We start from the raw sequence: 18,964 nt of genomic DNA, 5'->3' as shown, positions 1-18,964 counted from the left end.
GGAAGGAAAGTTATGACCAACCTAGATAGCATATTCAAAAGCAGAGACATTACTTTGCCAACAAAAGTCCGTCTAGTCAAGGTTATGGTTTTTCCAGTGGTCATGTATGGATGTGAGAGTTGGACTGTGAAGAAGGCTGAGTGCCAAAGAATTGATGTTTTTGAACTGTGGTGTTAGAAAACACTCTTGAAAGTCCCTTGGACTTCAAGGAGATCCAACCAGTCCATTCTGAAGGAGATCAGCCCTGGGTGTTCTTTGGAAGGAATTATGCTAAAGCTGAAATTCCAGTACTTTGGGCACCTCATGCGAAGAGTTGACTCATTGGAAAAAACTCTGATGCTGGGAGGGATTGGGGGCAGGTGGAGAAGGGGACTACAGAGGATGAGATGGTTGGATGACATCACTGACTCGATGGACGTGAGTCTCATTGAACTCCGGGAGTAGTTTTTGGACAGGGAGGCCTGGCATGCTGCGATTCATGGGGTCACAAAGAGTCGGACATGATTGAGCGACTGATCTGATCTGATATATAGGTCTTTCATCTGGTTCTTTGAGAGGATAAATAAAATTGACAAACCATTAGCCAGGCTCATCAAGAAACAAAGGGAGAAAAATCAGATCAATAAAATTAGAAATGAAAATCGAGAAATCACAACAGACAACACAGAAGTACAAAGGATCGTAAGATACTACTATCCACAATTATATGCCAATAAAATGGCATGTAATTCCACAACGTGGAAGAAATGGACAAATTCTTAGAAAAGTACAACTTTCCAAAACTGAACCAGGAAGAAATAGAAAATCTTAACAGACAGACCCATCACAAGCATGGAAATTGAAACTGTAATCAGAAATCTTCTAGCAAACAAAAGTCCAGGTCCAGACAGCTTCACAGCTGAATTCTACCAAAAATTTAGAGAAGAGCTAACACCTATCCTACTCAAAGTCTTCCAGAAAATTGCAGAGGAAGGTAAACTTCCAAACTCATTCTATGAGGCCACCATCACCCTAATACCAAAACCTGACAAAGATGCCACAAAAAAAGAAAACTACAGGCCAATATCACTGATGAACATAGATGCAAAAGTCCTTAACAAAATTCTAGCAATCAGAATCCAACAACACATTAAAAAGATCATACACCATGACCAAGTGGGCTTTATCCCAGGGATACAAGGGTTTTTTAATATCCACAAATCAATCTACGTAATACGCCACATTAACAAATTGAAAGACAAAAGCCATATGATAAAATTCAACATCCATTTATGATAAAAATCCTCTAGAAAGCAGGCAATAGAAGGAATATACCTCAACATAATAAAAGCTATATATGACAAACCCACAGCAAACATTATCCTCAATGGTGAAAAATTGAAAGCATTTCCCCTAAAGTCAGGAACAAGACAAGGGTGCCCATGTTCACCGTTACTATTCAACATAGTTTTGGAAGTTTTGGCCACAGCAATCAGAAAAAAATAAGAAATAAAAGGAATCCAGGTTGGAAAAGAAGAAGTAAAACTCTCACTGTTTGCAGATGACATAATCCTCTACATAGAAAACCCCAAAGACTCCACCAGAAAATTACTAGAGCTAATCAATGAATATAGTAAAGTTGCAGGATATAAAATCAACACACAGAAATCCCTTGCATTCCTATACACTAATAATGAGAAAATAGAAAAAGAAATTAAGGAAACAATTCCATTCACCATTGCAATGAAAAGAATAAAATACTTAGGAATATATCTACCTAAAGAAACAAAATGTCTATTTTTAAAACCTGAAATATTAAGCTTGTAATTTAATGATATGAAAATATAAATAATCCATATACAATTATATATTTTTTCTTTGAAAACTGAACGAACTCTTTTTTGAGTTCATATCTTTATTGCAATATCTTGACAAAGACAACCAATAATAGACAACACAGTCTATGACACTGTGGATCTTCACAACAACTTCTCCTCAATCTTTAGGTTCTGTAAGTCACATAACTGCCTCAAAGTTATTGCAGTTTCCCCACAGCATCTCTATGCTCTCCTGACTTTCTCTGTGCTTTCTTTTTTTAAACTTACTGACACCCACCCAACCACTAAGCCATGTTTACATATTTTATATTTGTTATACAATACCCTAATATTAAAATTTTATGTTAGAAATATATTATGTATGTTAGAAAAATAACATACTATTATTGATAGTAATAATAACTGACCTCTAGCCCTAATCCATACTCCTTCACTTGTACCCTCTGACTTACCCCTCTGATTCACATACAGCATCCACATCTAATCAAATCATACAAACACAACAACAAATAATAAAACATCACACACGAGATGAAAATAGAATGAAATCAACACCACAAGCAAAACATTTTGCAACAGTATCCAATGTCTCTACATAACAAATTTCAAGTCTTCAACAGGTAAACCAAGCAACTCTATTTAACACATGACAATACTTTTGAGAATTAAAAACATATGACGATATCACTAGATGAAATAAAGCAGGTTTTCCCACTACGATGGAGTATATTGCACAAAGGAGTGGTCAGCAAGCAAATGAAAACATGTTGAATGTTTTCCAGGCAATATATTACATATCATATGAGGTTGCCAATTATTAGAGAGTATTAGTCCCTATATAATTTTAGGGGGTTAGAATGATGATACAGAGAAGACAATGGCACCCCACTCCAGTACTCTTGCCTGCAAAATCCCCTGGACAGAGGAGCCTGGTAGACTGCAGTCCATGGGGTCGCTAAGAGTCGGACACGACTGAGCGACTTCACTTTCACTTTTCACTTTCATTCATTGGAGAAGGAAATGGCAACCCATTGCATTATTCTTGCTTGGAGAATCCCAGGGACGGCGGAGCCTGTTGGGCTGCCGTCTATAGGGTCGCACAGAGTTGGACACAACTGAAGTGACTTAGCAGCAGCAGCAGCAGAATGATGATAATTCAATGAAAAGTGAACCAATGAACCAATGGAAGAGTATGTAATGAATACTTAGAAGTCTATTAGATACAAACTGATTAATTATTCCTCATATTAATAAGGATCGGGTACACTATGCAATAGATTAAGAGATTTACAATTATGGTGATTGGTGGTATAAAACATCCACTAATTTCAGTATTACACATGCAATAACTATACATATCTCAACAGAAGTTTCTATATGCACTTTGGGTAAGGGGAGTTCTAACCCATTTTTATGGTTCAGTCACTAAGTCATGTCTGACTCTTTGTGACCCATGGACTGCAGTGCACCAGGCTTATCTGAGTATGGTCAAATTCATGTCCATTGAGTCAGTGATGCTATTCAACCATCTTGTCCTCAGCCATCCTCTTCTCTTCTAACTCATACACACATACTTTTACTATAAAACTTATCCTACATGATAATTCAATGCAAACATTAGAAGAAGACTTAGATAAACTTTGACCTCAGTACTGACCTGTCTCTTGAGAAATCTGTATGCAGGTCAAGAAGCAACAGTTAGAACTGGACATGGAACAACAGACTGGTTCCAAATAGGAAAAGGAGTATGTCAAGGCTGTATATTGTCACCCTGCTTATTTAACTTATATGCAGAGTACATCATGAGAAACGCTTGGCTGGAGGAAGCACAAGCTGGAATCAAGATTGCCAGGAGAAATATCAATAACCTCAGATATGCAGACAACACTACCCATATGGGAGAAACTGAAGAGAAACTGAAGAGCCTCTTGATGAAAGCAAAAGAAGAGAGTGGAAAAGTTGGCTTAAAGCTCAACATTCAGAAAATGAAGATCATGGCATCTGGTCCCATCACTTCATGGCAAATAGATGGGGAAACAGTGGAAACAGTGGCTGACTTTATTTTCCTGGGCTCCAAAGTCACTGAAGATGGTGATTGCAGCCATGAAATTAAAAGATGCTTACTCCTTGGAAGGTAAGTTATGACCAATCTAGACAGTATATTCAAAAGCAGAGACATTACTTTGCCAACAAAGTTCCATCTAGTCAAGGCTATGGTTTTTCCAGTGGTCATGTATGGATGTGAGAGTTGGACTATGAAGAAAGCTGAGCACCAAAAAATTGATGCTTTTGAACTGTAGTGTTGAAGAAGACTCTTGCGAGTCCCTTAGACTGCAAGGAGATCCAACCAGTCCATTCTAAAGGAGATCAGTCCTGGGTGTTCTTTGGAAGGACTGATGTTAAAGCTGAAACTCCAATACTTTGGTTACCTGATGCAAAAAGCTGACTCATTGGAAAAGACCATGATGCTGGGAAAGATTGAGGGCAGAAGGATAAGGGGACGACAGAGGATAAGATGGTTGGATGGCATCACCAATTCAATGGACATGGCTTTGGGTGGACTCTGGGAGTTGGTGATGGACAGGGAGGCCTGGCATGCTGCGGTTCATGGGGTCGCATAGAGTCAGACACAACTGAGTGCCTGAACTGAACTGAACTGAACTGCATTGCTCAAAAGTAGTAAGATAGATACAAAGAGGTGATAAGCAATGTTAGTCATAAATCATGCTCTCCAAAGTAGTAATCGTACTGATAGTCAAAGAAGGTTAATGAAAAGTTAAGGCCATCATTAAATTGCTAAATAGAAATAAAATAATAAAACTAATTAGTAATTTGTAACTTTGTGTGGCATGAATGCTCAGTTATGTCTGACTCTTTACTACCCCATGGACCGTAGCCCGCCAGGCTCCCATGTCCATAAAATTTTCCAGGCAAGAATATTGGAGTCGGTTGCCATCTCCTCTTCCAGGGGATCATCCTGACCCAGATATTGAACCCATGTCTCCTGCATCTCCTGCACTGCAGATGGATTCTTTACCATTAAGCTACCAGTTCAGTTCAGTCGCTCAGTCGTGTCCAACTCTGCGACCACATGAACTGCAGCACGCCAGGCCTCCTTGTCCAACACCAACTCCTGGAGTTCACCCAAACTCATGTCCATTGAGTCGGTATGCCATCCAGCCATCTCATCCTCTGTCGTTCCCTTCTCCTGCCCCCAATCCCTCCCAGCACCAGAGTCTTTTCCAATGAGTCAACTCTTCTCATGAGATGGCCAAAGTATTGGAGTTTCAGCCTCAGCATCAGTCCTTCCAATGAACACCCAGGACTGATTTCCTTTAGAATGGACTGGTTGGATTTCCTTGCAGTCCAAGAGACTCTCAAGAGTCTTCTCCAACACCTCAGTTCAAAAGCATCAATTCTTCGGTGCTCAGCTTTGTTCACAGTCCAACTCTCATATCCATACATAACCACTGGAAAAACCAGCCTTGACTAGATGGATCTTTTTTGGCAAAGTAATGTCTCTGCTTTTGAATATGCTATCTAGGTTTGTCATAACTTTCCTTCCAAGGAGTAAGTGTCTTGTAATTTCATGGCTGCAGTTCAATCACAATCTGCAGCGATTTTGAAGCCCCCAAAAATAAAGTCTGACACTGTTTCCACTGTTTCCCCATCTATTTGCCAAGAAGTGATGGGACCAGATGCCATGATCTTCGTTTTCTGAATGTTGAGCTGTAAGCCAACTTTGTCACTCTCCACTTTCACTTTCATCAACAGGCTTTTTAGTTCCTCTTCAGTTTCTGCCATAAGGGTGGTGTCATCTGCATATCTGAGGTTATTGATATTTCTCCTGGCAATCTTGATTTCAGCTTGCGCTTCATCCAGCCCAGCATTTCTCGTGATGTACTCTGCATATGTTAAATAAGCAGGGTGACAATATACAGCCTTGATGTACTCCTTTTCCTATTTGGAACCAGTCTGTTGTTCCATGTCCAGTTCTAACTGTTGCTTCCTGACCTGCATATAGGTTTCTCAAGAGGCAGATCAGGTGGTCTGGTATTCCCATCTCTTTCAGAATTTTCCACAGTTTATTGTGATCCACATAGTCAAAGGCTTTGGCATAGCCAATAAAGCAGAAATAGATGTTTTTCTGGAACTCTCTTGCTTTTTTGGTGATCCAGGGGATGTTGGCAATTTGATCTCTGGTTCCTCTGTCTTTTCTAAAACCAGATTGAACACCTGGAAGTTCACAGTTCATGTATTGCTGAAGCCTGCCTTGGAGAATTTTGAGTATGACTTTACTAGCATGTGAGATGAGTACAATTGTGTGGTAGTTTGAGCATTCTTTGGCATTGCCTTTCTTTGGGATTGGAATGAAAACTGACCTTTTCCAGTCCTGTGGCCACTGCTGAGTTTTCCAAATTTGCTGGCATATTGAATGTAGCACTTTCACAGCATCATCTTCCAGGATTTGAAAGAGCGCAACTGGAATTCCATCACCTCCACTAGCTTTGTTTGTAGTGATGCTTTCTAAAGCCCGCTTGACTTCACATTCCAGGATGTCTGGCTCTAGGTGAGTGATCACAGCATTGTGATTATCTGGGTCATGAAGATCTTTTTTGTACAGTGCTTCTGTATATTCTTGCCACCTCTTGTTAATATCTTCTGCTTCTGTTAGGTCCATACCATTTCTGGCCTTTATTGAGCCCATCTTTGCATGAAATGTTCCCTTGGTATCTCTAATTTTCCACCAGGGAAGCCTCTAATTCAAACTACATAATTTCTTGGCTATTCTCTTAGTGGCATATAATTTTTAGCATTGAAATAGGTTGACATTGTATATGTAATCAACACCAAATAGCTGTTTGACACCATTCAAGAAAGTGTACAACTACTGCTGCTTCACAAACTACAAATACTACCACCATGGTATGTGTTAACTTAGCTTGAGAGAAATGAATGTTATGAATTATTAGAGTTTCTATAATGAATGAGGATAACATTATTCCCTCCAGGCATAATTGGGAGGATATTCACTGGAAATAGTATTTTAATACGCCTAAAAAGGAATCTGAACTAATCGAATATTTATATATACTAAAGGAATTTATTAACTATAAATTTAATCTAACTCAATAAGTCAGAAATATACATTTTCACTTAAACTAATGATCACATTTCATCCACATGAACCTCCTTTGTCTGCAATTGCAGGCTATACTCATTGCTACCAGTTAAATTAGGATGAGAGCTATAATTGGTGTTCTTATTTTTTTTTTCTTTGACAAGTTAGGGGTAGAGGCAAAGAGAGGTCAATTTCAATATCAAAAAGGAGAAATATAATGGCCATTTTAAAGTTGTTTCTGAAATAAGATAAGCAAGACTATCCTATACAGTCTAATGGGCATTCATAAGGACTTGATTTTTCTGTGTTTACTTCAGGAAGGCAGAATGTGATGAATACAAGTAATGAGACTAGGAATATATTCATAAATAATGCAAATATAGTGTTAATTATCCTTTTCTTGATTCTACTGAAAACTGACTGACTGGAAGACAGCTTTACCAATTACAAGAAAAGCAATACCTTCATCAATAACTGGAGATGTATAAGAATATCCATAATGCATCTAAAAAGTGTCAATATCAGGCAGTGGAATCAAGGCTGAAATGATTAGAGATACAGTGAAATTTTAATTGGTGTAAAAAACAGACAATTAGAAAACCAGAGCCAATGATCATTTATAGGGCATGGAAATCTGTGACTATGTAGAATGTTTATCTACATACTCCATTTACCATTGTAAAATGTGCTCTGTAATATCCTGAGGCTTGGAGGAGGGTAAACTCCTGAAGAAATTGGAATAAAAAGAGTTTGAACTATTTATTTACTATTTCCATTTACCAGGCTGTAGTGAACTCAAGCAATACATACTCCAAATATCAGGAAGATAGACATGTTGGGAACTGGTTTTTACTTCTACTGGACTTAGGGAACAAATGGATCTCAGTAGTCAGCAATTACCTAGTACAAGAGTAGTGGCAAGACCTGAGTGATTAAAGCTATTAAAAAGTCAATTTTAAAAAGTCAGCTTCTGGAAATAATAAATAAAATTATTCCATATACAAGTAATTTTTTAGAAACTGTTATGAAAAAGCCCTGAAAAGTGCCTTCTAAGGTATCTCATCATAAGCACAAAGATAATAAAACATAGAGTTTAAATGGACTTGTGTAATTAAACTAACATTTGAGAAGGGTTGAAGATGCTCCTATAAGAGGTTATGCACTGGGCTTTCGTTGGTCATTATGTGTTATCAGGTAGCTAACAGGGTGAATCCAAAATGTCAAATAATACTTCAAATAACACTGCAAACTCAAGGAAAGTGAGTATAATTAGAAAACACATTTCATGAACGTTAATACTTATCAGGACCAGGGCTGCCCCTCTAATTAAGTAAATAAATACATGGTCAGTTGTGATGTACTTGATGAACAAGTACTTGTATGGCTAGAACTATTAGTTAGGTAAGTAACCTGATAGGTTCAATAATTACTAGCACAAGGATGAGAAGGTTTAATGTTCCTTGTGGCAGAAAGTCGGATAGAGATGCTTTTGTTTTATGGGGGCTCCTGCTCACAAACAGACTACTATTCCCAAACTTATTGGAAGGCGTGTCACGATTATAAATGAATGTGCTAAGAGACCTAGTAAGTTTGTCAAACTAATGAATAAGCAATATAAATACAAATATTCAATTTCTCTTTTACAGTTAATGGCCAGTATTGGTTTTGACATCACTTAAACCACTAACTTTGTCCACAGGATTCTCCAGGCAAGAATACTGGAGTGGGTTGCCATGCCCTTCTCCAAGGAATCTTCCTGACCCAGGGATTGAACCCTTGTCTCTTATGTCTCCTGCCCTGACTGGCAGGTTCTTTAGCACTAGCACCACCTGGAGCCTGGCGGTTACAGTCCATAGAGTCACAAAGAGTTGGTCATGACTGAAGAAACTTACGCATGCATACACACAAACTACTAACTATAGAAGAGAAATTATCCTTTACTCTCTGAAATATCTGTTAATCACTTGTTTGGGTGTGATGAATAAAATACTCTGAAACCTAATAATTAAAATAATATCAGGCAAAACAAACAGACTTTTTATTCACATTCTTTCCCAAGGGGTGGGGTATTTTCCTATTTTAATTGATTTTATATCTTGCGTACATCTTGTATAACTATACATTGATATTTTCAGTTGAAATATACATATTCTCCTAGGAAGAATGTGAGAAAGGGGCAATGTAAAAAAGGGCCTTTTTACATTGAAGCCAGATACAAGTTCTGATTAACCTGTTAAATAAAATGAGGCTTTATGATTTCTGGTAGAGTTGAGATAAATCAAATCATGGTTGGGGGTCAGAACGGGAAAATTAGTCACAGGTTTTCCTGTGTCATAATTACTGTTGAAAGTGTAAATAGTGCATTTATTATATGACTGATGAGACAGTGACTGCTACTCCTACTTCATAAGAGATTGTCTCTACTACTATGCCTACAGCTCTGATAACTGGTAGTTTGAATTCAAAGCTCATGCAGATCAGAGGATATAATACATGGCCAGGCTTAATGTAAGTATTAACAGTATAACTAGCATAAACAGTATGCCTAGGTTTATATTAATTAGTGGATAAACTATGGGGAGAAGGCGTAATTCATATTGTGAGAGCCAGGATTGAGGTCAGAACTGGAACAGTTAGTAATTACATAAATTTATGAGTTTGATGGTCACAGTGATTCTTCAATAAGTAATTCAATGTATCAGCAAATGAGTCGTAATGATCCATACTGGCTGGTAACATTTGGCCCTTGGAAAATTTGTATATAGCCGAGACTTTGTATTCGATAACTGGGAGTAATGCAAAAGTGAGTAAAACATTGAAATGACATGTTGAAGTTATGCAAGGTTGATTATAAACATTTTCTTATGAAGAGGTCTTGAACCTCATAGATAGATTTACATTTAACAGAATTACAAGGCTCTAACCCCCAATCAAATCCAGTTCTATAGTAGCATACATACAAACTAACTGAATTTAAATTCTATCTTAAATTAGTCTGAAGGAACTTTTCAAAATGAGGCCCTATTTCTCTTTGCCTCTCATACTGGGAGACATTTATAACAGAGAAAAACTGTCCAGGATGACTCCACTCTAAACTAAGTTGATGTGTGACCTAATTCATTGAACTATTGAGATGTCCTGATATGACATTGAGGTCTTAAACCCTATTGTTGATATGAATGCTAGAATAGGATTGTGCTATCCCTAGAGCAACTTGTTCTGATGATCAGTGTTTTGGATGAATACATGACACAGCATTTTGAACAGTTGCTCTAAATTTCATTCACTTGGAGTTTGCTTTATTCACTAAGGTTACTATGGTCAAAATAGTTAAGCTGCATTATCCTGTGACATTTCATTATTATTTCTTTTTTAGATTAACCTCCATAAGGCCTTTATATTATTCCAGTCTCTTCATAGGAAAGTAAATCTCACTGATTAAGAGACAGCAAAACTCTCATGAGGCCATTCATGCAAATTCTTATTTAGAAAATAAATGATGATGCTACTTTTGCATGGTTAGGATACCTCAGTTGTTACACAGATGAGCTGAGCAGGCAGTGTCTCTAATACTACAAGTGCAATACATAAAGTTTTGGTAAATAGGAAAGATTTCCGGGTGCTAGTTCATTTGGCTTTATTGAATCTTTCCACAGATGCATGCCTGTGCTGCATTAAAAATTGCTTTCATAATTAGGTATTAGTTTAGGTTTATTTTATTATTAACTATTTGTAGGTTATTTGTTTTTATGAAAGCCTATACAGGGAGAAATATTTCTTGTTACTCATATTAATAGTATTGCTTCTATCACTAAACTACTCCAGTATTAAATTAGTATTTGGTTTATTTACTTGGTAAATAAGGCATATGCATATATCATATATATGCATATTGATACACATATATAATGTAACTATACTTCTTGTGTGTGCATAACAATCTAGTGCAAGTGTTCCAGGTTGGTAGGTGGTCTGATATAGACTTAAAATGACACAGACAATGCCACATTTTATACACAAGCTAAGGTTACTCTGCACATTGACCTCTGGCCAAGAAAGGAAAGGAGAGGGTGTTTGGAGAAAATACATCATTTTTCTCAAATAACTTGACCTAAGAGTAGGACACATCATTTTGGTAGCACTCCCTTAGCAAGAATAATGCAGGTCCTAAATGCAAAGACTATTGGGAAATAATAATCATTTTTCTAGGTAGACAACACCAAGCAACAACACTGTATGATAGAAGGAAAAAGTATTATCATCAGACAACCAGCCATTTTGCCACACAGAGACTATCATATATTTAGCTCTTGATTGTCAGCTATTTTTGATTGGTTATTATTAAGTTACTTTAATTAAGTCTAGCATCCACTTCAGAGAAGGCAGCGGCACCCCACTCCCATACTCTTGCCTGGAAAATCCCATGGATGGAGGAACCTGGTAGGCTGCAGTCCATGGGGTCGCTAAGAGTCGGACACGACTGAGCGATTTCACTTTCACTTTTCACTTTCATGCATTGGCGAAGGAAATGGCAGCCCACTCCAGTGTTCTTGCCTAGAGAATCCCAGGGATGGGGGAGCCTGATGGGCTGCCGTCTATGGGGTCACACAGAGTCGGACACAACTGAAGGGACTTAGCAGTAGCAGCAGCAGCATCCACTTACACTTGCATCCCTGTTTCCCAGGGTTAGCTTCCTGTAACTCAGTAATGATTCCTTTACTTGTCATTATGTTGAATCACTAGGGAAACTTCAATGGATACCAATATCTGGATCTAATTAGAGTCTCTGAGTAAAGAGCCTAGACACAGCATTCAGTATAATCTTCCTTGGTGGTTCTACTCAGTCACCAGGGTTAACAACCATGGCCTAACATGTGGGAAAATCAGATCCTGTGTGGATCTTTCAATCAGTACTGTGGCCTCTAGTTCCTCTGACATTCATTCTGCTGCTAAGTTTGCTGAAACTCACTTTGCTTCTTTGTTGGCACCAGCAGAAAAGTGGATGTGGGGCCCAATAAAAAGAATTACAACTCTGGTGGTTTTATTTTAAGTGTGCATGCTTAATATGGCATGTGTTGGAGTTGGTTCCGAACCCTGTAAGTTGTTTTGAAAGATGTAAAGTTCTTCTGATAACAGGACACAACACAGTGCCACTCAGTTTGGTGAAGGGTCAAACTATTCTTTATAGATCCTCACACGAGAAGGACGTTAGGTGAGGCTAAACAGGAGGTTGTATTGAGGGACAAGTTAACAGCAAGCTGGAGCAGTATAAAGGGCAGTTCATATATGGCAACCAAGGTAGCATTAGCTAGGTGTTTCAGGTTCCCTGTGGATTGGCTAATTTAAAAAATCCCTTGGGCTCCAGGGCATAGGGGCTGTGCCTAGTTGTCTGGGACCTGGTCCTATATGCAATTAGGGCAGGGACATAATGGGTCTAGAGTGTGAGAGTCCCATAAAGGAAGTGATTGAGGTGTGGATTAATAGCTGCTCAAGAAGAACTGCCTGGCCTCCAGCTAGAACCTCAAAACTGGGTCATGACAGCTTTTAAAAAACTTTCTATTACAAATTGGTCCCTTGATGTCTTGACACAAGTTTTGGGCTTAATGATTTCAAGTATTTGAGTGGTTTGAATAATAGAGGAGGCTTTCAGAGAGTATAAGAGGCCCTCAGTAGTGTAGGAAAGATTTTCTTACCAGAGAAAAAGGGAGACAAACAGAAGCATAAGGAGTCAATTATTAACAATCCCTTAACCAAATTTCAGAGAAGGCAATGGCACCCCACTCCATTACGCTTGCCTGGAAAATCCCATGGATGGAGGAGTCTGGTGGGCTGCAGTCCATGGGGTCACTAAGAGTTGGACACAACTGAGCGACTTCAATTTCACTTTTCACTTTCATGCATTGGAGAAGGAGATGGCAACACACTCCAGTGTTCTTGCCTGGAGAATCCCAGGGACGGGGGAGCCTGTTGGGCTGCCGTCTATAGGGTCGCACAGAGTCGGATATGACTGAAGCAACTTAGCAGCAGCAGCAGCATAACCAAATTTACCATTTATATGGCATTAGCCAAGAAAACAGATCTGAAATTTTTGGAGTCTCTAACAGCACTTTTGTGTACTTGTAAAGTGATGTTTTTCAAGACATAACTGTAAATATTTTTTGACATTAGTAACTTATTGTATTCCTTGATCAAGTTGGAGTTATAATACTGGTTAGTGTGAACTGATAGTTCAGAAAGGTATATTTAGAGGTTAGTGGTATTTTTATTTTTTTTGTAACCAAGGGAAAGGGGTAGGTGTAATAGTCATGATCAGAGACATAGTGGGAGGTCAGGATAGAGGGCCAAGGGACAGAAAATGAGAAGATTCTGGAGGGTGAGAGATCCTCTTCCCACAGGGTTAAGGGGTGGAACTGTTCAAGGCAGTTGCTCTTGGGGAAAGCAATCATCTCCTGTATATTTTAAGAGTGGCATAGAGATACCCACTACAAGATCTTTCTTTAGGTTTGGAAATATAACAGTGTATGTTTTAGAAGAGGACAAGATACATATGAGATCATGGGTTAAGCAAACAGTGAGCTCAAGAAATGGAATCACTTATACTGAAGGAAGAAAAGCAATACATATCCCATTCTTTAGTGACTGAACAACAACAACAACAGATCCCATGCCTAATTTGTGAGCTGTGGGTATGTATGGGGCAGTGGTATAACTGTCTGGGATGAAGTCATCTCCACTGTAGGGAGTAAATGTCATCTCTGATGGTGATGAGCTTGGCTAGGGCAATGCCATCTGAGGCAATGTTATCTCCAGTGGTGAATTCCAGGGCCAGGTGATATGGGATATGTGTGCTCTTCCTAACTGGATAGCACTCAGGTTGACATGACTCAAATTTTCGTTCAGTCTCCTAACAAGGCTGAGCTACACTTGGAATTTGAAGTCAACACTGGGTTTGGGAGCTTGATTTACAATTTTTTTTTAATTTAAGGGGTTTTGTAATTGCACAGCTGGCATAGGTGATGTGGCACTCCACAATCTGACACTGCCATCTGTGTCACTGTCATAACTAAACTAAACCACTGGAACCAGTGCAGCATAATTAAAACTCTGGTTAAGTATAGCTGAATCTAAAGCTATGAACAGTCCAACATTTTGCCCAGATAAAAGATGATGGCCGTTGTGCTGAAAATAAGTTTTGAATCTTCAGTTCAGTTCAGTTCAGTTCATTCGCTCAGTCATGTCCCACTCTTTGCGACCCCATGAATCGCAGCACGCCAGGCCTCCCTGTCCATCATCAACTCCCGGAGTTCACTCAGACTCACATCCATCGAGTCAGTGATGCCATCCAGCCACCTCATGCTCTGTCGTCCCCTTCTCCTCCTGCTCCCAATCCCTCCCAGCATCAGAGTTTTTTCCGATGAGTTAACTCTTCACATGAGGTGGCCAAAGTACTGGAGTTGCAGCTTTAGCATCATTCCTTCCAAAGAAATCCCAGGGCTGATCTCCTTGCAGTCCAAGGGACTCTCAAGAGTCTTCTCCAACACCACAATTCAAAAGCATCAATTCTTTGGTGCTCAGCCTTCTTCACAGTCCAACACTCACATCCATACACGACCACAGGAAAAACACAGCCTTGACTAGATGGACCTTTGTTGGCAAAGAAATGTCTCTGCTTTTCAAAATGCTATCTAGGTTGGTCATAACTTTCCTTCCAAGGAGTAAGCGTCTTTTAATTTCATGGCTGAAGTCACCATCTGCAGTGATTTTGGAGCCCAAAAAGATAAAGTCTGACACTGTTTCCACCGTTTCTCCATCTATTTCCCACGAAGTGATGGGACCAGATGCCATGATCTTTGTTTTCTGACTGTTGAGCTTTAAGCCAACTTTTTCACTCTCCACTTTCATTTTCATCAAGAGGCTTTTGAATTTCTCTTCACTTTCTGCCATAAGGGTGATGTCATCTGCATATCTGAGGTTATTGATATTTCTCCTGGCAATCTTGATTCCAGCTTGTGCTTCTTCCAGTCCAGCGTTTCTCATGATGTACTCTGCATATAAGTTAAATAAGCAGGGTGACAATATACAGCCTTGACGTACTCCTTTTCCTATTTGGAACCAGTCTGTTGTTCCATGTCCAGTTCTAACTGTTGCTTCCTGACCTGCATACAGATTTCTCAAGAGGCAGGTCAGGTGGTCTGGTATTCCCATCTCTTGAAGAATTTTCCACAGTTCATTGTGATCCACACAGTCAAAGGCTTTGGCATAGTCAATAAAGCAGAAATAGATGCTTTTCTGGAACTCACTTGCTTTTTCCATGATTCAGCAGATGTTGGCAATTTGATCTCTGGTTCCTCTGCCTTTTCTAAAACCAGCTTGAACATCAGGAAGTTCACGGTTCACGTATTGCTGAAGCCTGGCTTGGAGAATTTTGAGCATTACTTTACTAGCATGTGAGATGAGTGCAATTGTATATGGACTGACTTGAGTATATGTTATTAGGACATCAGGTTGTTTGTTAAGTAAAATATCTGTGGCTGAGATTGGACTTCTAGTATTGGCTTTAATCAGCTCCTCTAATTTATCTAATTATTATGGGACCTCTGTATTGTCACTTCAGGTCTTTGAGCTGCAGAGCTTGCATCAGGCACAATTAATGACATGTGGACCTCAGCATTCACCATGCTTGGTTGAAACAAAAGTTTATTTGGAAGGTTTGGGCCTCCAGATCACAAACTAATTAAAGCACCCAGAGCAAGAGTAACTAGCATGTTGGGCACAGAGTAACCATGGAATGTTGGGCAGCTGAATTTGATTGTCTTCTGTTCTCTGATGTTGATTTTCCTCACCAGGGAAGAGTTGTCTGATTTCATCATTATGGGATATGGCCTTGATCTCATTACTACTTCTAAATAGGATTTTAATTTACTAAGTGGAGTTTTCTACTTATCTTCTTGGTAGTCCATACTGTCCTTTGGAAAGGCCCCAGGCCACTAATTTTAGTTTCTTGTAGGATATCAGAGGGAGAGTCTGGATTAATCATCTCATATAACCTGAATATGGAAGAAGTTTGTTGGGGTGTTGGATGTTCAGAATTCCCAGTTAAAACATTTACTGCAAGTTAAACCTGGATTCAAACTTGCTATTTATAAGGCCTAATTAATAAATAGTTTCCCCACTGCCTTTCCATTGGATAGCCCAATTTTGCCTGTTCTTAAACCTGGAAGGAATGAAAATGGCTCACACTAGCTTACATTATTACAGCTCTAATTCTGTGATCCTATGCATTAAGTTATCCATATCAAATATCATGTTAATGAATTTACTATCTCTAACAAATCAGCAATTGATTTCGTCATTACACATTTGGCTAATATGTTCTATTTAATGCCTATTTCCACAGATCATATATCTTTTTGGGGAAGACTAAAAGATCACAAAATTTTGGCAGTTTACCATGTTCCTTCCTCAAGGGGATAAAGCCTTCCATTCATTCAAAGGGCCCTGGGTCTGTAAATTAGCTTAAGTCTGGGGATTGACTGTAGGGCCATGATTGTTTTCATGACTAAGGTTAGACTATACAGACTAAGAACTCCATAGACTTCCCATCTATTTCACTTGTAGGAACAACATGATCAACTATCCAACACTACAGGTCTGCACACAGATCAGACTATTCTGACTGCTGCTACGACTTTGCTGTCCATTATTGTAACCCAGCCCATCCTGCCTTTGGTGGTTAAGTGTAGACATTGGGCTGCTGCTATTCAGGGATCCAATTACTGCTATTGCGTTTAGGTTCTGCAACTCAGTAACTGCAGTTCTTTGCTTTGTGAACCCATATTAATTGAGAAATTTTTATTCAGGTTAGGAAGCAACAGTTAGAACTGGACATGGAACAACAGACTGGTTCCAAATAGGAAAAGGAGTACGTCAAGGCTGTATATTGTCACCCTGATTATTTAACTTCTATGCAGAGTACATCATGAGAAATGCTGGACTGGAAGAGGCACAGGCTGGAATCAAGATTGCAGGGAGAAATATCAATAACCTCAGATATGCAGATGACACCACCCTTATGGCAGAAAGTGAAGAGGAACTCAAAAGCCTCTTGATGAAAGTACAAGTGGAGAGTGAAAAAGTTGGCTTAAAGCTCAACATTCAGAAAACGAAGATCATGGCATCTGGTCCCATCACTTCATGGGAAATAGATGGGGAAACATTGTCAGACTTTATTTTTCTGGGCTCCAAAATCACTGCAGATGGTGACTGCAGCCATGAAATTAAAAGACGCTTACTCCTTGGAAGGAAAGTTATGACCAACCTAGATAGCATATTGAAAAGCAGAGACATTACTTTGCCAACTAAGGTCCATCTAGTGAAGGCTATGGTTTTTCCAGTGGTCACGTATGTTTGTGAGAGTTGGACTGTGAAGAAGGCTGAGCACCGAAGAATTGATGTTTTTGAACTGTGGTGTTGGAGAAGACTCTTGAGAGTCTCTTGGACTGCAAGGAGATCCAATCAGTCCATTCTGAAGATCAACCCTCGGATTTCTTTGGAAGGAATGATGCTAAAGCTGAAACTCCAGTACTTTGGCCACCTCATGTGAAGAGTTGACTCATTGGAAAAGACTCTGATGCTGGGGGGGATTGGGGGCAGCAGGAGAAGGGGACGACAGAGGATGAGATGGTTGGATGGCATCACTGACTTGATGGACGTGAGTCTGGGTGAACTCCGGGAGTTGGTGATGGACAGGGAGGCCTGGCGTGCTGTGATCCATGGGGTTGAGAAGAGTCAGACATGACTGAGCGACTGAACTGAACTAAACTTTATGGTTCCCCCACCATTATCCTACGTCTTCAGTTTCCATTCTTACACACGTGTGATGCTACAGACTAAATGCTTGCATCCTCTTCCCTAAGTTATACATTGAAGTTCTAACTCCCAACGTGATAGTATTTGAAGATGGGGCCTTTGGGAAGTGATTAAAGCTAGATTAGATTATGAGGGTAGGTCTTTCATGATGGAATTAGTGGTCTTCTAAGAAAAGAAAGATCTCTGTCTCAATCCTGGCTCTCCCTACCATGTGAACACACTGAGTAAAGGACATTTGAAGACACAGTGAAAAGGGGGTCATCTGTAAGTTAGGAAGAAAGCCTTCACCAGGACCTGACCAAGCTGGCACTTTGATCCCCAATTTCTAGCCTCCAGAGCTATGAGAGCATAAATTTCAGTTACTAAGCCATCCTGTCTGTGGTATTTTGTTATAGCAACCCAAGATAAGATATGCATAAACATGGTCAGTATAAATACATACATATTTTCCTCTATCAGATGAGCTGATCAAAAAGAAATAACTCAGCAGCGAGTACACTGAGTCTCTAGAGTTCAGTTTCTAAAATCATTCTCCAATAAAAGTAACCAGAATCCTTGGAGAAATGGCTGATTCTAAGTCTTGGGAAGAACATAATACAAAATGAACCTGGAGCAACTTGTATTGCCAGAAAGTATCTAACTGCTGAAAAAAACAAAGACACAAACACATACACAAAAAGAAGTATTCAAAAACAAACAAATAACTGTTGTATCCTGAAACCAAAAAAAGATATTAGGTGTAAACTAAGAAAATCTAAATAAACTGCAGGCTGTCATTAATAATAATGTATTGTTTATATAAAATATTAATTATAATAAAACTTAGTGTGTGATATATGGTAACTTGGTACTGTATTCTCAATATTTACCTAAATCTAAAATGGTTCTAAGAAAACAAAGTATTAAAAATATATATTAAGGCAAGTGCTTTGTATTTACATGTGGATTTTTTCACTTATTTGAAAAGTAAAGTTCTCTTCTCCATTTTATATTTTCTTTTATATTTTCACCAATAATAAAAGTTCTCAAAGTGTCATCCTTGAGCCACTAGCAGCAGTATCAATTGAGAATTATTAGAAATGCAAATTCTTGGATCCCATTTTAGTTTACTGGATTACAAACTCTGAAGTTGAAACAATTTTTGTTTTATCAAGCA

Source organism: Bubalus bubalis, chromosome 4, assembly GCF_019923935.1.
Source record: "Bubalus bubalis isolate 160015118507 breed Murrah chromosome 4, NDDB_SH_1, whole genome shotgun sequence".
Classification (NCBI taxonomy): domain Eukaryota; kingdom Metazoa; phylum Chordata; class Mammalia; order Artiodactyla; family Bovidae; genus Bubalus; species Bubalus bubalis.
This window is presented reverse-complemented; position numbering follows the sequence as displayed.